Source organism: Panthera pardus, unplaced genomic scaffold (assembly GCF_024362965.1).
Source record: "Panthera pardus isolate Hobbes unplaced genomic scaffold, ASM2436296v1 HiC_scaffold_6, whole genome shotgun sequence".
Lineage (NCBI taxonomy): Eukaryota > Metazoa > Chordata > Mammalia > Carnivora > Felidae > Panthera > Panthera pardus.
Window position 1 is genome coordinate 66252614 of NW_026526991.1, and position 9220 is coordinate 66261833.

General features: G+C 40.3%; 1 pseudogene; it reads right to left on the bottom strand.

Moving 5' to 3' along the window:
- Positions 1–5209: 5209 nt before the first annotated feature.
- Positions 5210–7019, bottom strand: LOC109249281 (glutamate dehydrogenase 1, mitochondrial-like; annotated as a pseudogene).
- Positions 7020–9220: the final 2201 nt, after the last annotated feature.

Sequence of the window (9220 nt, forward strand, 5' to 3'; positions counted from 1 at the left end):
AAACCATTTGAGATATAAGTATTAGTGTGCTCTTAAGCTCTGGTGGCAACAGGTCATATGGCTGAAGGACAAACTTACCAAGATATATATTTTGATGTGAGTGATGTGAGAAAGACATTCAAATAAAGAAAGGGATGTACAATACAGTTCCTTGGAAAATGTAAACGTTATACTTACAAATATGTTGAAATGGAGTAAGTGCATCATATTCACGAGCAGGTAGCCTTTCTCTACCTCTAGGATCAATGATAGAACATCCTCTCCTGTTTGTGAGTGGTCTGAATTGTATGACTCTTCCCACGGACATGTAATAGGCTGCTTGCTCCACCAGTGGGAGCTCCTATACTGAAAAAAGACTTCTTATGGGAGTCTGCTGCTCTTTGCCCAGCTGCTAAATTGTTATTAGCCCAGCTATTTCCCTAGTTGAAAAAGGCAAAGGTACGTTTTAACAATATTCGTTCGCTCAGTACATGAGCATAGAATGTCTTTCCATTTCTTTGTGTTGTCTTCACTTTCTTTCATCAGTGTTTTACAGTTTTCAGAATACAGGTCAAAGGACCTCTTTGGTTAATTCTATTCCTAGGTATTTTGTTATTTTTGGTGCACTTGTAAATGAGGTTGTTTTAATTTCTCTTTCTGCTGCTTCATTATTATTGTATATAAATGCAACAGATTTCTGTACATTGATTTTGTATCCTGCAACTTTACTGAATTCATTTACCAGTTCTAGTAGTTTTTTTTGGTGGAGTCTTTGGGGTTTTCTGCATATAGTATCATATCATCTGCAAATAGTGAAAGTTTTACTTCTTCTTTACCAATTTGGATGCCTTTTATTTCTTTTTGTTGTTTCATTTCTGTGGCTAGGACTTCCCATGCTATGCTGAATATAAGTGGTGAAAGTAGGCATTCCCTATGATCCAGTAATCACACTACTGGGTATTTACCCCCAAAATACAAAAACACTAATTCAAAGGGATACATGAACCCCTATGTTTACTGCAACATTATTTACCATAACCAGACCATGAAGCAGCCCAAGTATCCATCGATAGATGAATGGATAAAGAAGATGTGGTTACACACACACACACACACACACACACACACACACACACACACATATATAATGGAATATTATTCAGCCATTAAAAAGAATGGAATCTTTCCATTTGCAGCAACATGGATATGAGCTAGAGAGTATAATGCTAAGTGAAATAAATCAGGGAAACAAATACCATATGATTTCACTCATATGTGGAATTTAAGAAACAAAACAAATGAGCAAAGGAAAAAAAAAGAGAGACAAAGCTAGAAACAGGCTTTTAACTATAGAGAACAAACAGGTGGTTACCAAAAGGAAGGTTCGTGGGAGGTGGGTGAAATAGATGATGGAAATTAAAGAGTACACTTATCCTGATGAGCACAGAATAGTGTATAGAATTGTTGAATCACTATATTGCACTCCTGAAACTAATGTAACAGTGTATATTAACTATTCTAGAATTAAAATAAATTTAAAAAAGAAAGAAAAAGGTAAAGGTAATTCTGCACAATGGGATAAACTGAAAGCAGTGCATAGAGCAATATAAAAAGAACTGAATATTGCTCTAGATCACAGTCCTGACATAAAATGCTATATAAAAATTGTGGGTATCACAAGCTCTTCGTCCATAGCCAATGGTCCAAGGGTATAGCTAATAAATGTTTAATGGATGAACAATAAAGAGTACCATCTGTGAAGAACACAACTGTGGAAGGCCTGTGGAATTTCAGAAAGAAAATTAAAGTAGATCATATTGATGCTCACCAAAAGAACCCAATTTTTCTTTCAGAGGAGAATTGGAATGCCAAGATGATGCCTTGGTCCGCTGCCTGCAGGTAGTCACTTGGATACATGAAATGAGGCATGGTCATGTCCAAGTCATACAACAATGAGTTTACAAAAACATATTCCACTGTCATCCAGCAGAGTCACTAATGTGGAAGTTACAAATATAATTTACTGAATGTTAACAACAGATAAACTATCTGAAATTGGCCTTGGGAAAATCCCCAATAACAAGACTGACTCAAAGCTGACAGGTGAATGACACAAGGTCCCTGCTAATATTTCTGAAGAATTCAAAAGGATTTTTAACAAAAATAACTATTTCTTACTCTTTAACAGAAATAGCAGCTAAAACACCATTAAGGTCATGGAAATAGGCATTTTATGTCAATTTGGAGCCATAACCTACACCTCATTGGATCAAGGAACACATTTGAATATGACTCTTATACAAAAATGGGTCAAAATAACACTTAACACCTATGGAGTAGTGACTTAATTGAACAACTAGAATGGGAAATATAAATATTTTTGTTAAAGACATGATAAGATCATAAAGAGATTCCTAGCTCAATTGGGTGAAAGTATGCCTCACAAGAAAATGAAGAGTGGTAAATGTAGAACCCTTTTAAAGAGATTTCTGCACATTGGAAAGTTTGTTGTTGTTGTTGTTGTTGTTGTTGTTGTCGTCAGCTCCAATGTCCCAGGCCCTGGACTACATTTGCATGTTTGAGGTAAAGGGGACGTAGCTTCTCAAAATAATCTATTCTTTTGAATTAGACTGTATTTATTCCTAAGGCATGTCTTGGTTGAATATTGATCTTGCCTCACGCATCCAAAGTAGAATCGATTATAAGTGCCACCCTATAATAATCTTATGATGATTTACCTCCCCAACTCTCACATCTCTCTCTGGGAATGGATAAAGGAGAGGTTTTGACGAGGTTCCTATTGCCGCCTTATAAGCTTTTTTTTTTTTTTTTAATCATTTATAAGATGCAGCATCTTCCACCCTTTTATTCTCAACTTTCTGTACCTGATATTTAATGTGCAACTCTTTTAGGTAGCATTTAGTTGCTACCTCTCTTTTAGTCAGAGAATTTAGTCCATTTACATTTATCATAATTACTCATGTAATTGAATTTAACTTCCTACCTCACCACTGTCACACCTGCTCTATATTCCTTTTTCTCTCCTTTCTTGCCTTATTTTGGATTATCCCCCCCCCCCTTTTATTTTATCACTCCATTATTTCCTTTCTATTAGGAGGCAATCTTCTGGTCTTGTTTTAGTTGTTACCCTGGATGTTACCAAATGTATCCTATAAATTAGTACTTTTACCACTTCCTGGACAATATAAGGATCATTGCACAGTTTTAACATGTTTTACCCCTCTCCAACTTTTTGTGCTGTTATTGAAATGTATTTTGATTATATGTGTGTGTGTACATGTACATATATGTATGTATGTGTATAATCCTCAAGACATTATTGTTGCTATACAGTTCAATAGTCATGCAAACTTACTCACATGTTCAAACTTTCAGTAGGTCTTAATCCACTCCTCTATTTCAATGTTTCCATTTAGGAACATATTGCCTCTATAAAAGGAAATCCTTTCAGTATTTCTGTTGTAAATGTATACTGGTGCTGTCTTTAGCTGTCATTTGTCTGAAAATATTTCCCTTTCAATTATTTTTAAAAGGCAGACTTTTAATAACTGTTTTTATAACCAGGTTAAGTGATGAAGTTACAAAATAATTAGAAATTTCTGAGAGTTTTATTGTTTTAAAAAAAGGGCTCATTCATTACATACATAATGTCTAGTATTTCATTGGTATACCACTGTTCAAAAGATCCTGGCCAAAAAAGGCCCAAACAAAACACTCAATCCAATGTTTTAAGTCCTACTTTGTTAATTAAGCTTGTGTGCATATGAAGCCTCCTAAAAGAAAAGAGACACAAAATCAAGTAATGCTTAAATTGTTAGCCAGATTCCAGACAGGGAGACCGAGTAGATTTTTTCTGGGTTACTCCACTTGAATTATTGTTCAATTACTCAGCAATGGATCCCTAAAGAAATGAAAAATTAACATGGTAAGCAGGTCACTGCATTATTTGGACTATATGTCATAATTATATTTAGCAAATTCAGATAGCCACAATAAAAATAGCCTCCATCATCTGTAGTTTTGAAGATAATAATTCTCCATCTGGCTTTTTATTTTTGCTGGACAATACACAACTGATGAGCTATAAGTAATGCTGTTTTATATCATAAAATACTAGATTTTTTAATTTATGTTTGTAAGCACTTACTGTTTGAATCAAAGTTAGGCTTGTTAAATGATTAAAGGCAATTTTAGTACAGCAGCATGTACTTATGTCTTCTTAAGAGAATAAAATGCATAGAAGAAACAGCTTTTATTTTTGTTTGTAACCTATAAAATCGAGCTATTTTGCTGATGTGAAATAATAATAACTAATTTTAGGACAATACTACCTTCTGAAAATGCCACACGCCCACTTTTTAAATGCATCAAAATTATAGCATGTTCCATCTCAGACTTGGCCAGAGTAAAATTAGGCAAACAACTGATTGCTCAGCTGAAACAAAAGGTAATTAACATGTTGGGAACAAACTGTGAGCTGGGAGCATATAGCTAGATGAAAAGGCTTTTGATTTAAAGGCAAATTATCCCAAGTGGCCCTCTGGCACAGGCAATTTCTACTTTCACACTCATCAATGTGTCTGTGATCTCTCACCCTTAATTTCTTCCTTTTTAAAGGGCTGATTTGGACTGACTTATCTTTTTTTCCTACTTATAATATGTAATGCATTAACTTAATTACACATCTCTGTTTAAAATTACATTTTTTTTAACATTTATTTTATTTTTGAGACAGAGAGAGACAGAGCATGAACGGGGGAGGGGCAGAGAGAGAGGGAGACACAGAATCCGAAGCAGGCTCCAGGGTCTGAGCTGTCAGTACAGAGCCCAACATGGGGCTCGAACTCACAGACCGCGAGATCATGACCTGAGCCGAAGCTGGATGCTCAACCGACTGAGCCACCCAGGCGCCCCTAAAATAACATTTTTAAAAGAATAGATTTATTTTAGAATATTGCTCTTTTCCATTCTTCCATCTCATGAAGCAATTTGCTCACTTCTCCGTATTTCCCTTCCACACAATTTACATGTATCTTCTATCATCACTTAGCTTCTTGCTGTGATTTGGACTGACTTATTAAGAATGATGTCCTTAAGAGAAAAATCTTTTTGTGGTTATATGTAAACATGTGATAGGTTTGCAGAAGTTACAGTTAAAGATGGTAGTGAAGTAGTCAGCTATGTTCCATTTATTTGAAGGTCAAACCAGCTACACCCTCAAGACTTTCTCAATGGTGCTGAGATAGGCAGCTGTTTTCAGGTTCAATCCCAGGTTATACTTTGCAGCTGCGTACATGATTTGCCTGGCAGAAAACTCCCCAGTGTAAGGTAAACCAGAATGTAAAATGTCTTTTCTCAGATACTCTGTTTTGGAACCCTGCTGTGGATATAACAGGAAAAGTTTGATGGTGCTTTCTACATTTTCTTTCTAAACTATCTAGAATAGACATGAGAAAGCAGTAGCTAGAATCTCTTTCATATTTAAGGTCAAAGAGCCATAGCTGACTACACACACACACAAACAAGCTGACTCCATATTCAGCATGGAGCCTGGTGAGGGACTCAGTTTCACAAGCCTGGGATCACGACCTGAGCTGAAATCAAGAGTCAGATGGGTGAACCAACTGAGCCATCCAGGTGCCCCATGATTTATATTCTTTAGTCACTCAAAGTAAGATACTGTCACTCCTTCAACATTCAAGTATAAATCAGGAATGACCGTAATGTTCCTCTTCAGAAAAATCTTATAAGCTTCTGGAGTTGTTGGTTCATTGGAAGCATCAGCAATGATCTTGGCTTTCATTCTGGGTGCACTGGACTTGGTTACCTGCTTTTCATTGGCAGTAGGAATAAGTATGCCAGTTTGCTGGCAAGATACTTCCTTCCTAGGGCTTTGCCTTGGAGAAACCCAGAATTGATTCACATTGCAACTTTATTTTTTTAAAAAAATTAAGTTTATTTATTTATTTTGAGAGAGAGGGAGAGAGAATCCCAAGCAGGCTCCACACTGCCAGCACTGCCAGCACAGAGCCTGATGTGAGGCTTGAGTTCACAAACCGTGAGATCATGTCCTGAGCAGAAACCAAGAGTCCTACGCTTAACTGACTGAGCCACCCAGGTGCTCCGATTCATGTTGCAATTTCAAAGTCTTCTAGTTCCTTTTGGTCAATGCCATCTGAATTCCATATTCTCCCATTAGATTCACCAACACCGACACATTTAGCAAAATAATGTAACTATAGAGTGCAAAATTGCCAAAGCCCTAAATAAGAAATGTTTTCTTTCCAAACCCTGGTGTCATTCCAAAAATGCTCATGAAAGAAGCTTCACTGAGGAAGTTTTCAATCCCATGTAAAACACTGGCCAGTAGCGGAGATGTCGGCGGATGAGACCCCAACTGATGGATTTACCAGGATAGCAGGCATGTGCGTTAATTTGCATGCGCTATGCAAGCCCTGTGATGCTGGCATAGGTGTCATCAATCTAGGACATCTCTCACTCACATTGCCTATTTCTGAAGAAAGCACATCAATTCCAGGACGAATAAAGAAAGCCCTGTTTTGTTAGTTCCACGGTGAACCCCCTTGTGATCTTTCCCCACTTCCTTACTGGTGTAGTTTTGGGGATTAATCTTAACACCAGCGTTAGCATCTCCAAATGGCACATCAACCACAGCACATTTAGACGTCATAAGGGAAGCCAAAACTTATCTTCCCTAGATTCACATCTTGGTTGTAACGGGAGCGTGCAGTGCCGGCTGTGCTGGCCCCATAGCCCCAGATGACCTCTGGGGAGCCGTTGTCTTTCGGGATGGGGACCAGCAGGCTGAGCACATGGTTGCAGGGCTTCATGATTCGCAGGATGCCACGCACCCGGGGTGCAGCTTCTTCTCCTCACTCCTCTGGTTCTGGATGTGTGCCGCCAGCCCGTCCTCCGGGATGCCGGCCTCACAGTCGGTCGTAGAGGCTTTTCACCACCTTGAAGAGGTAGAGGCTGTCCTCACAGCCTGCTGCCTCCATGCTGTCACGTGGCCGGGTGGCTGCGCAGGCCCGCGCAGCTGCCGCGTTTCTTGGTAGGGCAGCACCAGCTCTTGGAGGCCGGGGGGCGGGGTTGGGGGGAGTGGCCTTTTAAACTTCCCGCCTTCCCAGCAGTCTGCTTCCCTCGCACCGCCCACCGCCTGACTGGGAGGAGTCGGCTGCACCTGATGGTCCTTTGAGAGGCAGGCCCGCCCTGACCAAAAAATGGAGGCCGTTCACCCAGGTGCCTTTCTTTCCCCACCCTTGGGTCGTCCCTGAATGGAGGTGGGGGGTCTGCATGCTTAAGGAATTCAGCCCGCACCGTAGAGCTCTGGGCGCTCAGGCCTGGGGCGCGCCCTGCGGTGCAAAGAGGGCTGCGAGCGCTGGAGGTGGACCTGAGGCTGTGCGGGCAGGGGATTCTGAGGGCCCAGAGTTCTGTTTGGAGCCTGAGTTCCACAGTGTGCTGGCTGCGGGACTCTGCAGGACCCTCACCCTGTGGAGGGTGACGGGTGGGAAGGAAGCCAAACAGGAACCCCTAAGTCTAGGCCCCGGGCCACAGTTGCCTGGGTCTAAAGGTGGTGCTGTTTAAAGGTATTTGTCCTTGGTCTCCGTCTGTTTTGAGAATTTTCTTTGTCTTGGGTTTTCAGTAGTTTATTATGCAGTGCTGAGGCGTGGTTTCTTTTGCGTTTATCCTGCTGGAGGTTCATAGTAGTTATTAGGCAACTCTCATCTTCAGACCCACCATTGTGTGCAGTGTGGGTTCTGGAAAGCTTATTTGACAACAAGACTTCTCTTAAATTCCGGCACTAACGGGAGACTGCTGTTTCTGTTAGCAGCCCAGCAGTAGCTGGGCTTCCACTTTCCAGCTTTTTCTTGGCACTCCCAGAACTGGTCTCCTTATGGCCTCTCAGCAAGAAAGTTCCCCTTCTCAGCTCCACAGGCTCCCTCCTCTGAACTCCTGAGACAGCAGCACGGACAGGCAGCACGCCTCTTCAGGGAAGTGAGTCCCAGCTCACAGAGAATCTCTTGCAGGCTTGTAGTGGCTGGCAATCCAACTTCATCTTTTTCCCCTAGCCCTAAGGAGGGTAGCTACTTCCTGTAATTAACACCTCTGTATCACCATAATGTGCCCGTTTTGCTGTTTATTTATTTATTTTTTTAATTCAGGTTAGTTAACGTACTGTGTAGTCTTGAGTTTAGGAGCAGAACTCAGTGATTTATCTCTTCTATATGACACCCAAGTTCGCATCTCAACAAGTGCCTGCCTTAATGCCCATCACCCATTTAACCCATCCCCCTACCCACCTCCCCTCCAACAACCCTCAATTTGTTCTCTGTATTTAAGAGTCTCTTATGGTTTGCTTCCTCTTTCTATCTTATTTTTCCTTCTCTTCCCCTGTGTTCGTCTGTTGTGTTTCTCAAATTCCACATAGGAGTGAAATCATATGTGTCTTTCTCTGACTTTGCTTGGCATAATATACTCTGGTTCTATCCACGTTGTTGCAAATGGCAAGATTTCATTATTTTTCATCACCAAGTAGTATTCCATTGTATGTATGTGTGTGTGTGTGTGTGTGTGTGTGTGTGTATGTATGTATATATACATACATACATACACCACATCTTTATCCATTCATCAGTCGATGGACATTTGGGCTCTTTCCATAATTTGGTTATTGTTGATAATGCTGCTATAAACATTGGGGTGCATGTGCCCCTTTGAATTGGCATTTTTGTATCCTTTGGCTAAATATCTAGTGGTGCAATTGCTGGGTTGTAGGGTAGTTTGATTTTTAATTTTTAAAAACGTTTATTTATTTTGAGAGAGAGCATGACCAGGGAAAGGGCAGAGAGAGAGAGAGAGAGAGAGAGAGAGGGAGGGAATCTCAGACAGGCTCCACACTGTCAGTGCAGAGCCTGATTCAGGGCTCAAACTCATGAACCATGAGATCATGACCTGAACTGAAATCAAGAGTCAGGTGTTTGACTGAACCACCCAGGCACCCCTATTTTTAATTTTTTGAGGAATCTCTATTTTCTAGAGGGGAAGTCAGGTGCTTAACTGACTGAGCCACCCAGGTGCCCTGATGTTTTTTTAATACTTGTTTTGTTGCTATAATGTGTTCTGCTTATTATTTTACTGATGTTATGACAAATTTTAAGTCCTGGGTTAGTGCTATGTTGTATAATTTTTAGTACGTTAT